Source organism: Myodes glareolus, chromosome 6 (assembly GCF_982192425.1).
Source record: "Myodes glareolus chromosome 6, mMyoGla1.1, whole genome shotgun sequence".
Classification (NCBI taxonomy): domain Eukaryota; kingdom Metazoa; phylum Chordata; class Mammalia; order Rodentia; family Cricetidae; genus Myodes; species Myodes glareolus.
This window is the reverse complement of record NC_142031.1, coordinates 22,954,554-22,974,580: the sequence shown is the minus strand read 5'-3', so window position 1 is coordinate 22,974,580 and position 20,027 is coordinate 22,954,554. Positions and strand designations below refer to the sequence as shown.

The 20,027-nt window shown below is 47.9% G+C and overlaps 1 protein-coding gene and 1 long non-coding RNA gene across 2 annotated transcripts in view; one reads left to right on the top strand and one right to left on the bottom strand.

Moving 5' to 3' along the window:
• Positions 1-20,027, top strand: part of Mgll (monoglyceride lipase) — a 165,114-nt gene that overhangs the window by 40,808 nt on the left and 104,279 nt on the right. The window lies entirely within an intron of this gene.
• On the bottom strand, positions 1,159-17,237 carry LOC125388518 (uncharacterized). The gene is made up of 6 exons (XR_015002246.2): positions 17,039-17,237; positions 16,097-16,261; positions 14,489-14,691; positions 11,242-12,020; positions 7,311-7,400; positions 1,159-2,285 (listed from the first exon to the last, which is right to left on the bottom strand). It is a non-coding gene; the product is annotated as an uncharacterized LOC125388518 (long non-coding RNA).

Below are 20,027 nucleotides of genomic sequence, written 5' to 3'. Positions count from 1 at the left end.
CTGTGAGGGGTTGGTGTAGCTGGAGGCCAGAGCTCGGTCGCAGGTGTCGCTCTCAGGATAACTGTCCACCTTGTTTGTCCACCACAGATGCAGGTCTGAGGCTAGCCCACTGGGCTAAACTGGCCCACTAGTGAGCCCTAGGGATCCACCTGCCTCTGCATACCCAGAATTGGGATTACAAGCACCACCATGATGGCTTTTTATGTGGGTTCTGGGGATGGAACCCAGTTCTCAGACCTGCACAGCAAGCCCTTTACAGACTGAACTAGCCCCTCAACCCCCTCTTAATGCAGGCTTACAAAACAGGTGTTTACCCACTGCCACAATTTGGATCTAGAATGCCCCTCCTCCCCAAGGCTAATTTGTTAAAGGCTTGGCCCTGACCTTGGCCATCTGGAAGGTGGTAGACCCTGTGTAGAAGGTGGTGCTTAGTGGAGGAAGGTAGGACACTGGGGCATGTCCCTTTCTCTCTTCCACGTCCTGACTTTGGAGTAAAAGGCTGCACTCTGCCACCTGCTCCTTCTGTGATGATATACCGCAGTGCCACAGGTCCACCTTCTCTGTGTCCTGTCCCCTACCTTAGTCAGCAGATGTCAGGAGAGCACTGGTCCATGCAGGAATTGACTTCAGAAACCACCGCCTGGGAGCTAGAGGTATTCAGAGTGACTGGCTCAGTCTCTGTTCTTGGGCTTTCTTAGGAAACACATCTTTCCCCTTTGAGAGTAAACATGCTTTGAATTTATTATATTTTCTACAAAAATTAAGGATGATGGATTTTTTTTCCTTAAATGCTTAGATTTTGTAGTATGATTTTTTTAGTAGAAAAGCTGGTTTCCTAGTGATATTTGCTGAATGTTTCCTTGTTTAGCTTATAATTTAGTATTACAATTGATTTACACATATCACTACTAGTATTATTACTGACCACACAGTTGCTCATTGCCACCCATCAGGAACTGGTTCCAGGATCTGCACAGGTACTTCTCAGCTCAAGTCTCTGATAGAGAGAACCTTCACATAATTACCATCTACTTTCGGCCATCTCTACCTGGCTGGCTCACAACACCTAATAAGCCATACTTGTGCTGGGGAGATGTGAACACCTACTCACCTCAGAGAGGGAACTGAGAAAAGACCAAAGTAAGGACACAACCAAAGTCCAATTGGTGAAAATGTGTTTATTAGGGTTACTTACAGAAGTATGGATGTAGGGTAACTTCTGAAATGACTCAGGGAAAGTTGTATTTTTGTGAGCATCCCCCACAGGATGGAATTTTTCACCTCACTTTCTAATATCTTGAATCTTAAGGAACTTCCCACTAAGATGGGAGGTTTCGTTTTAGAGGAAATGGCTGTATAACAAAATGCTATATAAATAGTGTTATGCCATCTCATTTAGGGACTAAAAATAAGGGAAGACTCTTCTGTGGTTGGCCAAGTCTGCATGCAGAGGCTGAGGGTTCAAAAGTCATGATATAAGGTTACAGAAACACAGCTGGATTTTTTCATTTCTTGTCTGTCACTAGAGATAAGCAAATTTCATAGTCAAATCTCAAAGCCAAGTGTGTTCAGGGACCTGTCCAGTTTCCGTCCCTGTTCTCCTCAGCTCATTCTGACCCTACGAGCTTTGCATTTTCACTGCATTAATGTATATATGTATGTGTGCGTGTATGTATAGTTACACATATATGTGTACACACACATACACTCATTTTACACTTTTTCTAGAAAAAAGTATCTGACATGCTATACAGAGTTCTCTGTCCTCCTTTTCACCTAAGTGTATCCTTAAGATGCTCTGTTGCTGCGGTAGAGAGTCATCTCTTCCTCACACTTACAACTGCATGGTTCTCCTGTGGATCTGCTCTCATTGGTTCAACTTGCCCCGCCTCAAGAGCTTTTGGATTGCTTACAAGGAGAGTAATAGGATAGACTGGTGCACATCTTCTGGACAGAGCTCTGGAACTGGCATTGCTGGTCATAAGTCATGAGTTCTGACTCCATCCGCATTACCACGTTCCCTTCTGTGGGGACAGCAGCAGATGGTATTCATTTCATCCATGGTGACCGAGCCTGTCTCCCACCAGTCTCACGGCAGTAGAGACAGTCTTCACAGTGTAGCTGATTTCTGTCCCCTCATTTATGAGCAGGCCTGGGGCCTCTGGTCCTCTTTACTAACGTTCTATGGTGCACTTTACATTAGCAAGAGATCCAGGCCAGTACAGAGCTCACAGTGGGGTGGGAGCCATTCACAGGCAGGCAAGCAGCAGCAAGATATTCTGGATCTGAGCAGAAAAGAGTTACGGATTTACTCGTTCTTGCCATTGGAGTGGAATGGAATACTTTGGTATTTTTCTCCCCGTCTCACCACGAGCACACCGTCTATGGCTTAGCCATCTCTGTGTCTACTGGCACTGGCCTTGTCACCCTGCTCTGTCTTGGCACCTGCTATTCCACTGACACATCTCTGCCATGCTGATGGTTCTCCTGGGTGCACCTTCCCTAGTTGGCTTTTCTGGCCCTCACTGACAGTGAGCACTTGTGAGGCAGGTACACACTCTGCCTCCTCCATGTCAGCCGTCCCAGCTGGGTATAGAGGCAGGGGTCACCTGGTTAGAGGAACCGGTCTAGTCATAGCGACTGAGAGTTGCTTGTCAGGGTGTCAGATAAAAACGTTCCATATGGAAACATGCAATGGTTAGCCTTCCAGAAAAGCACCTCAGGAGCAAGCGAGGTCCTCCACAGGGAATGCCACTTGGTGGGGAGTGTGAAGGAATAGGTGTGATTTGACACACTGGAGGCACAAGTCTAGCCTATATGGAAAGCAGCAGCTCATTAGCATGTGCCAAGTACACCCCAGGAATCCTGGCCCTGTGCTGCCCCTCAGGAATCCCTCCCCAGGGCTGCCCAGAGACTGCCCACTGGCCTGGCTGTCTCCTCGGGGCGGCTGTGCATGACTCTGCCAGTCTCCCCTCCACTGTGAAATGATACCATCTCTTAGGCTCAGCTGTGCAGCTTCAGTTTCTCTAGAGTTCCCCACCCTGCAAGAAATCATTGCTTTTTACTGCTTCCCAAGCAGGCTCCCCTGCTGAGGGGAAAATCTGGCAACCCGTCTGCACGAATGCAGCAGTGTCCTTGGCAATTACGCGGAGGGTCTTCAAAAATAGTACTTATTTTTTCAATTATAAAAATAATGCGCACTTATAATAGAAAATTAGGAATATTGAAAACTAAAAAGGAAGAAATAATTATCCATGACTTCACTGCCGAGAACACCCACTGCTAACATTTTAGTAGATTTCCTTCCAGCCATTTTCTATGAATATTTATATGATTGGGTTCATTTTCTGGGTACACTCTTGCACTTTCAACCTAACCTTGTCACACAAGCACCGCTTTTCACTGTTTTGGATAACCACGGCAGATACTGACTATACACACATTCTTCATGAGTATCAGTAAGATTAAAAGCATATGAATTATGCTGGGAGCATACTCAATAGCTGAGCACCTGCCTTGCATGCATAGAGCCCCAGGTTCAATCGCAGGGCCTCTAAAGTAAATTTAAAAAAAATAAGGAAAATGTGTGTATTCATAGTAGCAGGACAGCTCACTGCAAAAAGCAAAGCTGGCAAGGAGATGTGCCATGCCAAGGACAAGTTCCCGAGTCTGCCTCTCTGGAGGTAACCAGCATCATTGACTAATAATATAGTTCCTCTATAGACTGATAATAATTATATGTGTATGTGCATGTATAGCTTGACTTTTATTCTTCAATCATTCCAGGTGTGCATGTACTCTGCATACACTGGATGCATGCTGAATAAACTGTGGGAAGCCAGCGCCCAGCCTAGAGCGTCCCCTGAATGAGAGCAGTTATGGGTTTTCAGCGTATTGTTGGGAGACTTTTCATCCTACTGCTTACCAAGCTTCCTGCTCTTAGAGTGCTGGAAATACTGCCGTGACTATAAAGCAGCAGAAATGAAGCTGTGGTCCACTCTTCTTTTCCTGAACTTTTCTTTCTCTTGTGTTAGTAATTCTTTTGTTCCTGTGTGTGTGTGTATGTGTGTGTTTGTGTGCTGACTGTTGCCTTAATTCCAAAGGCCACAAGCCCTTTGTCCGCATTTCTTTACAATACAATGAGTCATAGGCATCCCAAGTGCAGGCTGTGTTCAGGTGCTTGCTATCAGGAATGGCCTGGATTTCACTGTTTGTTTTCTCTCCAGCCTTGTGCAAGTACAGGGTCTAAACATGAAATTCATATATATTTCACAAGTGCCTTGCACACAGCCTGCAGGCAGTTTTATACAATATCTTTAGTGTGACTCAGTGACGGCCAGCAGTGTGCTAAAGGCTTGGTCCTAGCCCAAGTCACTTCAGAGAGGTGTAGGGCTTGGTGGGAGGAAGTTGATATATCCTGAACTAGAAGGGAGGAGAGCCTTTGTTGGGTCTCTTCTGAGGCCACAGGTGCCATCTCTTCCATTCCTGCAGAGACAGATGAGGTTTCCACAGCTGAGGAAGATCAGTGGCACCCCCAAAGAGTGTCCTTACTGGGGTTCAGACACAAATATTATAAAGTTTGCATCCACCTCATTTCCCTGTCTCAACTTGTGAAGAAGTCTGTCTTGAGTCTTGAGTCTGGGGCCATGAGAACTGTGCCCATGACTTGTCCAGTTCAGGCAGTGAAATATGGCAGGGTTCTTAGAGTGTGTGCAGGCCATCTGTGGAAGGATCTTTAAAAGGTCTGAGAAATCTTGCTTCCCAGGCACACAAACTTAGATCCTTGTTCATTTTTTTTATTCTGTGACATTGCATAACCTCTTACATCCTGAAAACTCTTATTTTGAGAAAATTTTAAATCTTTAAAGAGCACTCTGTGGAGCTATGGAAGATGGAAGATTCCACCAGGTTACACTGGTTTTTCTCAGGGACATTCTAGAAATCATTGGCCTAGCACACCAAAGCAAGCCATGGCAGAGGCTGCTGGCCCCATCTGTCTGCTTCCTGCTTCTGGAGACAGGACCACTTATCTCTTACTTGGCAGACAGTGACCAGAAAAAAGGATTGTTATCCCTGGGCTTCCTCCCAGCCTCATCTGCCACCTGCACAACACAAGAACAACCTACATGTTTCTTTAGTTGTTCCCACAGAGATCAGAGGCCTGCTGCACCTCCAGCTAGAGTATAGAAGATGGTCAAAACATCCCAAGATTATAGAAAGGTGGTGGATGTCGCATGCATTGGGTGAGGGCAGGACACAGAAGCCATCAGGACTGGAGGCTTAGAGCTAAGCCCGTCCACCCTGCTGCTGGATGGCTGAGCTCTGAGACAGAAGTGGGCAGGGTCTTTAGCTGAGACTCCTCCTGCTAGCCTTGGACTGCTTCTGTCCACACTATTAAGTGAGAGACAAGTGTGTTAATTTTTAAGCCACTGATTTGGGGACTGTGCTGGTTAGTTTTTATCAGTTTGACACAATTAGAGTCCCTGGGGAAGAAAGTCACCTCAGTGGAGGACTGCCACTGAGCAGTCTGTGGGCAAGTCTAGGAAGAAAGTCACCTCAGTGGAGGACTGCCACTGAGCAGTCTGTGGGCAAGTCTAGGAAGAAAGTCACCTCAGTGGAGGACTGCCCCTGAGCAGTCTGTGGCCAAGTCTAGGAAGAAAGTCACCTCAGTGGAGGACTGCCACTGAGCAGTCTGTGGGCAAGCCTAGGGAGCATTTTCTGGATTATGGAGATATGGAATGCTGGGGTGGGGTGGCACATTCCCTTAATCCCAGCACTTGGGAAGCAGAGGCAGGCAAATCTCTGAGCTCCAGGCCAGCCTGGTCTACAGAGTGAGTTCCAGAACAGCCAGAACTACACAGAGAAACCCTGTCCCCCAAAAAAAAGATTGATGTGGAAGGCCCACTCCACTGTGGGTGGTACCAACTCTGGGCAGGTAGTGCTGGGTTATATAAGAAAGCAGGCTGAGCAAGCCATGAGAAGCAAGCCAGTAAGTGTTAGTGGGGTGTGTGTGTGTGTGTGTGTGTGTGTGTGTGTGTGACCTTCGCTTCAGGGCTGGCCTTCATGTTCCTGCCTTGAGTTTCTTCCTGGGCTTCCTTCAATGATGGACTGTAACCCATGAGCTGAATTCAATCCTTTTCTCTCTGAGTTGGTTTTGCTGAGTGTTTTATCACAGCATGGGAGAAGCAAACTAGAACAGTGACCTTTCTTAGGGCAGCTGAACCAATGCGCAAGCTAACAACCGAGGTCTCATTCAACTTCCTCTTGTGTCCATTTTCTTCCTTTATGCTACCAATATGTAAAAACAGCCTGCGTTTCCACCCAAGTGTTGCTACAAGCTCTTCCTTTTTCCTGCATAACTTTCCCTTCCCCTCCGCTGCCCAGTAACCTCTCATTCACCTTTGAACTGCCCACTAGAACATCCCTGACTTGAGGAGCCTCCCTGGACCTGCTCCTTGCTGGGTAGGAGTCGTTATTCTTTCCTCCTTGAGTGCACAGTAAAGTTTCAGTGGTCACTATGCTAGTGGTCACTATGTGTCACCCTAATCATTTGCTCATACGCTGCCGACTCTCAGACTAGGCTAGGATTCGTACAGTATTATTTCTGTCACCCCAACACTGACTTTATAAGACACAAATGGATTTTGATGAACTGGATGAATGAGTGCAATAATATAATTATATGTGGACCCATGTAAACCCTCACTCTTTAAAGTTTCTTCCTTTGCTCAAACTCCACTTAAGTCTAGCACGCCTATTCCTTCTACAGAAACTCAACAAACATAATTTTACTGTTAGATAATTTATAAGCCAGGGGCTAATTGTACACTCACCTGGGAACTTTCACTATGACTTCGTTAGGTCCCCATAGCGCCATAGTCCTGCCAGTGGGTTCCCGTGTCCTGGTACTGCACTGACTGCAGAATTGAAATCAAACCTTATGCTCAGGCTGCCTCCTTTCAGCTCCAAACGGCTGACCCAGGCTGCAGAACAAGTCATCTCTAGAGAATGCCCAGGCATGGTCAAAGCTAACAATGAAAGGGGACATTTTCCTGCTCTGTGGTGCTGCAGATATAAGGGCTCTTAGAGGAGGGTAATCTGTGCTCGTGGGTCTCCTGCTTTGCTTTTATTCTGAATCAAACAGCACTCTGGCCACAGTATCTCCCCAGAGGTACCTGGTACTAATGTATGAATTCTAGTACCAAATCTTATTTCTTCCACTCTCTGAAAATACATTGTTAGGCTTGGATGTGTGGCGTGTGAGTCTCAGAGCTGATTCACATGGGAGACACCCTGAGCAGAAGACTCACCCTCAGGAAACATTGCTGCTGTAGGATCTTCATCCACTGGGCATATTTAGAGGGAGCTCTTGAATCCCCTTTCTAGCCTGTGTCTTATTTCTGTAGAGAAAAATCTTAAAATTACTCTCATGAGAATTAGACAGTCCGGTTTCTCTCTCTCTCTCTCTCTCTCTCTCTCTCTCTCTCTCTCTCTCTCTCTCTCACACACACACACACACACACACACACACACACACACACACACACACACACCAGTTAGAGGCTTTAAATATTACTGGTGAGCAGGGACCGAGAATTCAAGATAAACCATGTAGAACAGCTGTGTTGCATGGCTCACCCTGTCTGTCTAGTCCTTGCCTGTGCCCAGATTCCAGCATACGGGCTGGTGCTCACTAGACTGCTGAGCAAAGTGTTTGGGCGCTGCCTCCCCTTTCACAGGTGTGTCTACTGTCATAGCTTGATACCCTCATGGAACTGGTCTGGGCTAATCAGGAGAAAGGGCCCATGACTGGCTCCATATTGCTACCTATGAGGCCTGTAGCCCTTCAGTTTCTGCTCACCTGTTCATCTTCAGGTTGCTTTCCTGTTCTTTTTCAAGCAGTCTCTCATTAATTTGATTAACCAGTGTGTCAACAAGATGAGTTCTCTGACCAGAATGTGACCTGTCCCTTGTGGTCCGTGTGTTGGAGGCCTGGTCCTCACTGTGGTGTTGAGGTGCTGTGAACCTTTCGAGGTGCTGCTCTGGAGGAGTCCTTAGTTCAGCTGGGGACACTGCCCTGAGAAGAGATTGGGAGCTCCCTTTGTGCTCTGGGAGGGGTGATCCTTCCTCCTGCTCGCCCTCTCACCAGTGTGTGCCACCAGTGCACACCAGTGTGCTGTGGCAGGAGGGCCCTGGAGTTGAGCAGATGTAGGCATCCCTGCAAAACTGTGAGCTAAATAACTGAGACCACTTTTAGTTCATTACAGCACTGAAAAACAGACGAACACAATGGGCCACTTAAAAGACTGTAACTATTTTAGAATATAATTAAGGTTCTCAGATGACAGGGCAAACATGTTTAATATCTATTGAAAAAGAATGTAAGTAAAAGCAGGCTGAAGTAAGTTGATAAGGAGGTTGGCAGGGTCTTAAACAACAATGATGTCACCAGGAAGGGAAGGAAGGAGGGAGGGAAAGAGAGAGAAAGAGACAGAGACACAGACAGAGAGAGAATATTGCTAAGTTTTCAATAAAACAGAGCCCGATTTAGCATCTGTGTGCTAGTCTGCCCTGTGTACCAGGCACTCTGTGGGTGTTACGGACAAGGCAGCCACCATCCCTGCTCTGAAGGAAATCTGAACTAGATTCCCACTGTCCAGTAAAACTAAGCCACAGGTGGGACTGAAAATGGTCTAACAGAGACACTGTTCAAAAGAAACAAATACAATCAATTTTAATTTTTAAAAATGTAAGGCTGGAGAGATGGCTTGATAGTTAAGATCATGGGCTGCTTGTGCCAAAGACCTAGGTTTTATTCTCAGCACCTACATGGTGGCTCATAAGTATCTGTAACTCTAGTTCCAGGGGCTCTGATGCCTTCTTTGGACTCCTCCAACACCAATCATGTATTATGTGGTGCACACACATAGTATGAGCAAAACACCCCTTCATATAATAAAAACAAAATCATCTTGAAAATTGTTGTCTAGCCCAATATAGAGATAAAATTTCCCCAAAGGGCTGAGAAGTGATATCCCTTATTCCAAATGGTCTCAATATGAAAATTATCAGTTCTGTACACTCCTTTTTATGCTGTCTTCAAAATCCAGTGTGCACCTGACACAGCAGGCCTCAGTCAACAGGTAAGCAAAGATGCCATCTATTGCGAGCAAATATGAACGCTATGATGTTAATATTGAGCATGTGACGTAGTGCATGGTACTCATAAAGGCATCATGAACAAAGCGGCAACAAAACAAATGATGTGGAAATGGGAGTCACTGGCCAGATGGCCATAGTGAGTCAACTCTCTGGGCAGCTGAAGTTAGCAGAGATTAGTGCAAGCGAGCCATGCCAAGGCCGGAGAAAGGAAGAACCCCCTGGTGGAGTGCCTAGCAAGAGCAAAGGTCTTGATCTGGACCCAGCACTGTTATCAAGATGGTGTGTAGCTGGAGCAGTAGGGTGAGAGTAGAGAGACCGGAGCTTGAACCAGAAGCTGCATGCCGTGGACCTCACAGTTGAGGCAAGGAATTAGGACTTGTGCCATCGCTTGCCTTCTGTTGTTTGTATTTAAGTTCATGTTTCTTAGATGTTCTGTTTTCTTTCATAATGGAGGGGAGGAAGTTTAAAGGCCTTTTGCTGGTGAACTGAAGATTGCAGTGCCTTGGAGATAGTTTGCTACCATGTCTTTTCCATGTCTCCATTGGTGTTTGGTGTAGGAGGTTCTTCTGTCTATGCGTTGCTTTCACTGGCTGAATAAAGAAACTGCCTTGGCCTGTTGATAGGGAAGAACTTAGGTAGGCGCGGAAAAGAGAACTAAATGCTGGGAGGAAGAAGACAGACAGATAGACACCATGAAGCTCCTGCCTGAGACTGACACTGGTTAGAATCTTTCCCGGTAAGCCACGACCTTGTGGCGTTACACAGATTGGTAGAAATGGGTTGAATTAAGATGTAAGAGTTGGCCAATGGGAAATTAGAGCTAATGGGCCAGGCAGTAATTTAATTAATACAATTTCTGTGTGATTATTTCGAGTATAAACTAGCTGGGAGGCTGGGACAAAGGGCCTGCTCTCCTTATAACAGGTGTTTATATTCTAGTGACTTCTGTGTGTCAGGGGCTTAACAGACATTGTGCATCAAGGCACACTCTTTTCATATGTGTGAGTGTGTGAACCCGTGAAGGCTAGATATCAGGGCTGAGCATCTTTCTCAATTGTATTCCACCTAACTTTTTGAGTCATGGTCTCTCACTGAACCTGTAGCTTACTGATTCAGTCATACTAGGTGGCCGGGGTGCTCCAGGGATTCTCCTGTCTCTGCCTCATCAACATTAGGATTATAGGCATGCATCGCCATGCATAGCTTCTTATGCGGATGTTGGTGATCTGAACTCAGGTTTTTATATTTGCACAGTGAGCACCTTCCCTATTGAGCAATCTCCCAAGACCCAAAAGGCACACTTTTAAATGTATTTTCTCACCATTTGGTATCTCAAGGTTCTAGCATGCCCCTTGCATGTACAGCCAGCCCTTGATATTTGAAAAGCATTGTTTCTAGCACCCTCCCACAAATAGCCAAATCTGTGGGTGTTCAAGTCCATTGCACGGAATGGTACATTTGCACGGAGCCTACACACATCTGCTCCATGCTTTTTCACCTTTAGTGACTTAGAGTGCCTAAAGCAATGGAAATTTATATCTGGACTTCTCTACTGTATTGTAGGAAATGAAAGAATAATGTTTGCACACATTAGTATAGATGCAGTGTGTTTCCATATTTGAGGCCATGGGGGAGTGGAACCACAGGATACAGACCCACAGACACGCAAGTCTAGCTGTATTGATTCCACGTGCATTGCAGTCATGCATAATAGGAGATGCGCATATCCTTACCACCCTTGCCTGAGGATCAGGCATTCCACCGTCTTGATCTTTCTCTGAACTGGAGAAGCCTGACTCACCCAGCCCCTCTCTACTGCTGCTGGGCTCAGGGCCCTATACTAGGAACACTCGTTGGCATTTACAGTGCTACCCGACAGCAGGGACCACAAGTAGCCGCCCCCAAGGCTGTGATCAAGAGCCTTCTGTGGGTACTGTGGGCTGGAGCCTGCCTCGCGGAGAGCTGCCTTTCCCCAGCACGGTCTCCCCTGTCTCTCTGTACAGATCTCCACTCTGGGATGGTGCATTCCAGGCACTCCTTCTCTCCTTCACCTCTCCCCCTTCTGCTCGCCACCCTTACCCAAGCACTCCTTCTCTTGCAGGGTCTTCCTCACTCAGCACAAATGCCCCCGGTGACCTCAGTGTCTGCCAGTGTTGAGAGGGCAGGTGAAATAGACGCCTCTATGCTTTCCTGCTACTCTGAGAAGTTCTGGAATGTGCTTGGGGTGTCAGCAAAGTCCTTCTCATCATAAAGGCTTCCAAGATGTCTTTCTCTCTGAGGGATGACTCGGGGTCCTCATCATAGCAGATGTGGGGCTGTGGCTACACGGATTCAACTTAGCTCCAAGAAAGAGATACAAATTCTCCTGCTCCTTGGTGGCTCTGCCTGGCTGGTTCTTTCCTGCCCAGGCGCCTCTCTCCTTGGCATCACTTGGTTCCACTGCTTCCTTAGAGTGGGGTTTGTGTAGCGCTAACAATGCGCCCTGTGTTCTGCTCCGAACAGGTGAGTGTTCTAACTCAGAAGTACAACCACGCACTATTTCCAACAGTTCTGAACTTGGTCTTTGAGATCTTCTTTAGATGCCAAGGTTCTGTCGTTCCTAGCATTTTGTTCTCATCACATGCCCAGGTCCTCCCACCTTCTCTTGCTATGTCCTCTGGAGCACTGACAGGGAGTAGCTTGGATGTGGGTTGACATGCATCGACGATTTAGCTTTAAAATTTGCATGTTCTCGTGTTGATGTATCACAAATAGACTGAGGCAGGGGAGCTAAAAGATGTTAAAAGCGTTGGGAGGGCTTTCTTCTGCAGTAACAACAGTTCAAATGCCACATTAGTCAGAATGGGAAATGTTAGCTCCTGTCAAAGACAAAACCCAGCTTCAGTGTCTGAACCCAATGGAAGGTTATTTCACATTGCTTCACAGTCACGGAGAAAGAAGCATGTGTTGTTGTTGTTGTTGTTGTTGTTGTTGTTGTTGTTGTTGTTGTGTGTATGTGTGTGTGCATGCATGCAGGAGCTTCTCTGCTCTGTGCAACCATTCAGGGTCTCAGGCTGTTTCCATTGTCAGTACCTTCTAGGAGTTTCCTACTCTTTGTGTTGTTGGAAGGCAAAAAAGGGAGAGGAGGTGGGGTGTTGCTGTTTAGGTCAGGTGTAACACATTTATTTCCCACCACACTCCACCCACAGAGCTTGACCCCTCAAGGACCCTCAAGCAGACCCTCTAGGCTCCCTTTCGTCCCTGTCTAGAGCCTTTGAGCACCTAGTGAGTTCGAGGCCAGCCTGGTCTACAAGAGCTAGTTCCAGGACAGGCTCCAAAGCTACAGAGAAACCCTGTCTTGTATGCCTGATCTAATGGGAGCTCACTCAATTCTTCTAGTGATTCGGAGAATGTAAAACAGGTCATTAGGAACCAAGAACATTGGAAGTTACTGCTCCCAACTAACAGTGTTTCGGTTTCTGTTCTCTGGCCTCCCCTAGCCTCCTAGATGTCCCTGCTATATGTGGAATTGTCATCTGCCAACACACTAAGACAGGTCCTGGTGCTGGCTCAGCAACCACACTTGGGTAGAAAGGAAGTGTTTGTGTGTGGGGTGTGGTCTGTGGATGTCTTCAGGAGGACTTTGGGAACCCAAGGAAACACACTTGGCTTCTCACTTATTTTCTTTTCCCAAAGCCTGGAGTGTGTGAAGCGCCAAGCGAAAGGGCAGGTCCTGGTGGTGCACAGGCTGGCGATTCACTGGAGACCTCACAAGTCCTGCTCTGACTGTTGGTGATGGGCGCCCCACCAATGATTGCTTGCAGGAACCATTGATCTCTCCTTATGTATCCCTTCCACTTCTTGGTTTTCTTGTCCCTTTCCTCTTACAGATGTCAGTCAGAAGAGTGGAGTGACTGAGTTCATCTCAGCACCTGGCACAGTACTCTGGACATGGCAAGCACCTAATATATCCATGCTGAGTGATGAATGACAGAATGAATTGAGGCCTGGCATCCACTGTCCAGGCTGTCCTTAGAATAATATTTGCTTTCACCTTTCTCTCTCTCTCTCTCTCTCTCTCTCTCTCTCTCTCTCTCTTCTCTCTCTCTCTCTCTCTTGAGATAGGATTTCTTATTTATTTATTTATTTTTCCACTCAAAAATTTCCACTTCCTCCCCTCCTCCCATTCCCCTCTCACTCTCCCACTCACTCTCCTCCCTCCCCCTCCAGTCTTAAGAGAGGACAGAGTGCCCTGTGGGAAGTCCTTCCCCCTCCATCCAGGCCTAGGAAGGTGTGCATCCAAACAGACTAGGGTCCCAAAAAGCCAGTCTATGCAGTAGAAACAAGTCCCAGTGCCATTACCAATGGCTTCTCAGTCAGCTCCCATTGTCAGCCACATTCAGAGAGTCTGGTTTGATCACATGTTTGTTCAGTCCCAGTCCAGCTGGATCTGGTGAGCTCCCATTAGATCAGGCATACAAGACAGGGTTTCTCTGTAGCTTTGGAGCCTGTCCTGGAACTAGCTCTTGTAGACCAGGCTGAGCCTCGAACTCACAGAGATCCGCCTGCTTCTGCCTCCCGAGTGCTGGGATTAAAGGCATGCGCCACCTCCGCCCGGCTTTAGGAGCACTCTGGAAGGGACCCTTTGCTGAGCCCCTGCAAGTTCTCCCTCTCTCTACTTCTCATTTTCCTGTTTCTAGGTCCTCAGTTGCAGGAGACCCTCTTGTCCTGCTGCCCTGTGGTCCTGCCTCCTTTGAGACGTCAGCATGCTACCTTCTGGGTTTGGCAAAGTTCCTGCTCGGTGTCTTTCTGCTGCTGACTTGTCCGAAGAGACTCCTCAGATGTCGCCTACTCTCTGCTCCTCCTTTCCTACAGGCGGCTCTACCTTAAACCTCTGTTCCCATTTCCTGACACCCATAGCTGCCAGGGACTTTCACAACAGCACTAACAGACAAGTTAAGTAAGGTTAAGTCACAGACATCAGCTGTGAGTAATTTAGCCAAAGGGATCTGATGCTTGTCGACCACCTGTCAGCCATCAGAGTCCGGAAGACTGGACTCAGAAATGACAGACTGGGACCAGAACCTGGAAATCCAGGCCGCGCCACGCTCTGCTCTGCCCAGCCTTCCTGGGCTCTGGGTGGCCTTGATAGTTGTCCTAAGAACACACATAGTGACACCTTCATTTCTTTAGGGAACTAGAATCGCCCCCTCACTATCCTCAAGATCTTCCTTCCTCTTCAGATGACCAAATCAGAGAATGCTCAGGTCACTTGTTCACAATGACAGAGCATTTTCATAGACTTTATGGATGCTTCAAGTCACCTTTCACCCTGGACGTCACTTACCTGACATACCACCCGTGCGGCGCCAACAGTTGCTGTGCTGCATTGACAGAAAACAATGCCAGGAAGCAGTGTGGATATGCTCCGCATAGACCAGACACAGTTCCCACCAATACTGTTGGTCCTCGGTTGGTTGAATTCTTGAATGGAGAATCTGGGCACAGGGCTGACTGTATGGTTTTCAGTAACTTAGCCTGCTAAACAAACTAAAGAGAATAAACATCCTTAAAAACCTCTTAGGTATTTAAAGGCTATGACTCAGGCCTGTGTCAGGCGTGGGCGAGAAACCCAAGCCCTCCAGTTCCTGGTTTCCAACTCATTTCACAAACGAAACACTGAGAACCTGTTGGCAACATAAGGAAACAATGTAAGCAACCATACAGGTGTGAAAGGAGGACCGGCGGGGGCTGGCTCTTGGCCGGATTTACCCATAGATAAGAACCGCACAGTCTTGGGCAAGTCTCCTCACTCTGCCTCAGTTGCATCATTACAAAATGACAATTGTGGCATCTGTGATATCAAGGACACTTTTGGGTATAAAAAAAATCTTCCCTGAGGTCTGCTGGGTTGCTCAAGACAGGCACTGGGACATTGCATAGAGGAACATGGTTTTTGTAAGACACCGTGCATGGGCAAAGGCAGCTGATGGGGGAACTGGCACTGTTCTGCAGCTGACAGCCCCATCAGGCGCACACAGAGCATCTTCTGTGCATCAGTCATCCTAATGACTTCGTTCATGTGTTCCAATAACCCTATGAAGAATCTGTTACCTATGTTTTGCTGATGAGGAAAGGGAGGCATGGAGAGGCTAAGTAGCCCACTCGATATCACAAAACTTGTAGGTTCGAGAGCCAATTCAGGTCCCAGGGTCTGTGCCCCCTGCCAATTAGAAAAACCCAGGACTGGGAGTGTGGGCAGCTTTGAAGCCCTAGGTTCCATTCCCATCAGAAAGAGAGAGAGAGAGAGAGAGAGAGAGAGAGAGAGAGAGAGAGAGAGAGAGAGAGAGAGAGAGAGAGGACGTCCAGTGTGCCCTCCCTGCTTGGTTATGCCTCAGCTCTTTCCGCAGGCTACCCAGCCCTTCAGTGGACTTTCCCTGTATACACATAATCACCCTCATTTGCCTTCAAAGGCTACACTTTAGTGTTAAGTCAGAGGCTTATTTTAACCGCTGAAGGAGAACAATGCAGTGTGCACCCCACCACGTTTAGTCGCTAGCGCTCTATTTGTGGACTATTTTTCAGTGTGGACAACTTCTCTTCGCTTCACTAACCCGATTAGTCAGTGGAAGAATTTCTTCTTTGACGCTCAGTCTGAATCTCATTAGGGTGCCTGGGCCTAGTTACTAATTGCTGACATTCTGGACTTGCCAAATGCATTTATGGGCAGCAGCATGTGGGTAGGAACCTTCATTTCCCTCTCAGTAGATCCCATTGTACTCAGTGACCTTTCCCAAGAGACCTAGCCCTTGGCCTTAAATATATAGCAAAAATAGAATTCCCAAGGCCATAAGACCCACGGGAAAACTGCTGGGTCAGCCTTGATTTTTAAATGTTATTTATTTGTTTGTTTGCTTGTTTATTTGTGTGTGCATGTGGGCAGGGGGATGCATACCATGGCACACAGGTGGAGACTAGCTTTGTAGAGTTGGTTCCTCCTTCCTTTTCCACTTTCATGTGGGCTCTGGGCATGGAGCTCAGGTTGCCAGGCTTGTCCCTTGAGCTGCAGAGCCATATCAATGGCCCCTAGCCTTGATTGGGACTGACAGGAAACAAGAGCCTGGAAGTGAAAGATCAGGCTGGTGAGGGATAGGTTTATTTCTAGAGTGCAGTTTGTGTGTCAGGCGCCAAACACAGCCTTTCCCCTGGGCCCTACCTGGGTGTCCCCAACCTGGGCCATGGCCATAACGCTGCCAGGATGCCTCTGCCACATGTTAGCCCAATGGGCTTTCTTAATCTCCCTTAACTCAACCCACACTTCAAGTTCATTTTATTTGTCTTAAGAGCAAACACTTGCCAAGAATAAAGATAATGCTGCAAATAAAATCAATGAATGCCAAGCCACATTGGGCCTCCAGCTGCATGGGGCTGCCTTTTTTTTTAAAGGGAGACAAGCCTGTATGTGCGCCTCATGCCAAGGAAACTTTGCCTTTGACTAGTGAGACTGAACGATGGAGGAGGCCCGCATGGGGACTTTCTCAGACTGAAGCTGTGCTCTTCAGGTCCCTGGATGTCACAGCTAATACCCTCTTCCCCAGCAGCCTCATGTCTGTGTACAGGAAGGAGGATCTCTGGGAAAGAAGTGGACCAAGGACTGACCCTGCCACAACTCCTTACATGCGGCCTTGGGCAAGCCCGGGAACGTCTGCTGTTAGAGTTCACGGTGGCTTCATGCGAGGACTGCCAGGAGCCGGGCAGTGCTGGCCAACCCCTACTCACTCACCTGTTTCAGTTCTACTTGATGCTATTTTTGCAGGGCCACACTAAAAGGGTCTAAATTTTTATGCTTGTTTCCCTCCTCATGATCTTTTAAGGACAAAGAAGGACAATAAAGTACCTTTGGCCTCCATTCCGTAATGAGGGTTCCATGTCCACAGCTTCCTGTAATGAGATTCCACCCTCCTCAGGAAGAAATGAGCCTGGGCCAATGTCCAGGAACACTCAGAGGAAGAGAGGACGTTTCTGAGGAACTCATATCCGAATCCAGTACACAGCAGATCCTTCTTAGCTGCCCGTGGCAGCCGCCTGAGTCCCCACAAGCTGGAAGAAGTTATAAAGAGCCTTAAGACAGTATGGAGAAACTGAGCAAGGGGTTAAGGAAAAATGGTTTGGGGGGAAGTATAAATACTCCAGTAAGACACACGATCACCCTGTTCCATCAGCATGAAAAGTATTTATAACCTCAGTAGTTGTAGCCTTAGGTCCAGCCTATTAACAGGACTGTTAAATCATTTTTAAAAATCTATTTTCTTTTTGTGGCTATTGTCTGTATTGTATGATATATAATTGTATATATAAGTATATACACATATATATGTTTCTTTTTTTTCCCTGCATCTTCCTATGTCCAAATTTTCAATGTCTTGATTTTTTTTCCCCCCTTAGAACTGCTGGATCCTATCCCCAGGTCTTATAATCTCACAGTGGTTATAGAGACAAGGTAACTCAGATGTGTAGCTGGCACATGGAGTATCTTATCTGCTGCATGAATATACTTCTGCTGCACACAAGTCAGCCCAGCCTTGGGGCTTAACACAGCATGGCCCATTTACCTTGTGGCTCTGTGGGAGAGCAGCTTGGGCTGGGCTCTGCTGGGTGGTTATTGAGTCATAGCTAGGTCTCTCTTGCAATGACAATAGGTCACAGGGCAGAGCTGCCTCTGGGGATTGATGGTTGTCTTGGCTCTGGTGGGCCTTGGTTTCCTCCATGGTTTCTTTCCTCACGGGTTGAGGCCATTGCTTTATCCAGTGAGTCCACTGCCTGGTTCATGGCAGAAGGAGGAGTGAGAGTATGGGACTCAAGTCTGAAACAGCATCATTTGTACTACATACTGTTGATAAGAGTAAGTCAGAGGTCAGTGCAGAACCAAGGTGTGAGAACTGGACTCCATGTTGGAAGAGAAGGGCCTCCACGCCAGCACACGGGGGTGGAGACTGAGATCATATGCTGAGGAGACCTGTCCCAGCCTGTGCTCAGGTCACCCTCACCATGGTATCTCAACACAGACCCTCCGGGAAGCCTGCCTCTCCTGCTTCCCACCGTGTTCAGTCATCTCACTGGCCTCTACCTCGCCTTTTCTCCATTCCTCCAAGGGCGTCCCAGCATGCCCCACTCCTCGACATTTCTCCATTCCTCCAAGGGCGTCCCAGCATGCCCCACTCCTCTACATTTCTCCATTCCTCCAAGGGCGTCCCGGCATGCCCCACTCCTTGCCTTTTCTCCATCCCTCCAAAGGCATCCCGGCATGCCCCACTCATCGCCATTTCTCCATTCTTCCAAGGGCGTCCCGGCACGCCCCACTTTCTTCTGCAGATAGGGCTGGAGCCAAGCACAGGGTGGGATGGAGGCCCACAGGTCACCTCTGACCTTTTGGTATTCATTTGCATGTTTAACATGTAAACTCTAAACTTTTTATTTCTTATCTTTGTTTTGTGTGTATGTGTGGGTGTGCACAGGCAAGTGTGAATGGGCGTGAGGGGGATCACATGAGATGGGTGGTGCACATACAGGTGTGCGTGTGTGTACATGTGGAAGTCAGAGGCCAGTTTTAGGTGTTGTTCCTCAGGGACTATCCACCTTGGTTTTCTTTTGGCAGCAGTGGGGTGGGATAGGAGGTGGGGGAGGGAGAGGGGGAAGACAGGGTTCCTCACTGGAACCTGGGGCTCACTGGTTGGTGTTAGACTGGCTAGTTAGGAAGCACCAGCGCTCGTCCCGTTCACCCACGCCCCAGTGTGCACCATCATGCCTGACTTTTTAGGTAAGCCGTGGGAATCAAACTCTTAAGCTAATATTCCACCACATTCACCTGCTTGGGACCCAGAGTTCCAGGCCAGCAGAACTACGGTCTTAATCCAAGTGACCAGGCTCTAGGACCCAGTGGCCTCACACTGTCCTGCCCTATTCTTCGCAGAAGATACTTCCCAATCACTTCATCAATAATGCAAATTGATGTCTCTCCTCGTGAACCGTGAATGGGGTTCTCTCCTTCACAGTGCCATCGACCCCCACTGTGTATCTCTCCATTCTATTCTGCTTGGCTTCTGGGGACTTTCAGGGTCTCTGTGGGAGTGTGCAGTGACTTTGGCACGTGAATCATGATCTCGTGGTGTCTGTCTCCATCACTTTTGCAAACTCTTCCCCTTTCCTTCTCCTCCTCACAAGAATCTCCTCAGGGCCATTTCTCCTTCCAGATCACATTCCCTGTGTACAGCGTGCTCACGACGTCACTGCTCACGAATGGCGACTCCTCAACCTTCACCTCCACTCTGACCTCCGACTGTACCCTCGCCAGGCCTTCTGGGTTGACTTCCCCAGAGAGATCAACACTGTTTTTCAAAAGTCCACACTGAACTTGACCCTGCTTCCCAAGCCTCCTCCCTTCCTCCCTGTAGACAACTCAGGAAAGCACCACCCAGTCAAACAACCCGGAAATCCCAGTTGGTTATTTTAGAGATGGGCTGAATGAGGGGTGGGAAGTAGGGAGAGGCGCACACTGCTTGAAATGAGTGGGCAAGATGTGCCTGCTCTGGGGCCTCTGTCTTCAGAGGAAACCCAGCCCAGCATTACTGGGTGAAATGTCATGATTGTTAGATGTTGGTTAGCAATGCAAATACTGTAAAGTGCTCACAGGCCAAGTCCTGTGAGGGTAGGTGCAGTGTGGAGGCTGCCAGGCCACACCTCTGCTGTCATCTTTCTGTCAAGAATGCTGCCAGCCCCAGGGACTGCGTCTGGGCTCGCTTCAGCCTCAATCCCCAACCTGAGCCCTCTCCAATTCCAGGCCCACAAGCCTGCTGCCACTTCAGCACCTCCTGCCGCCGCAGAGAGAG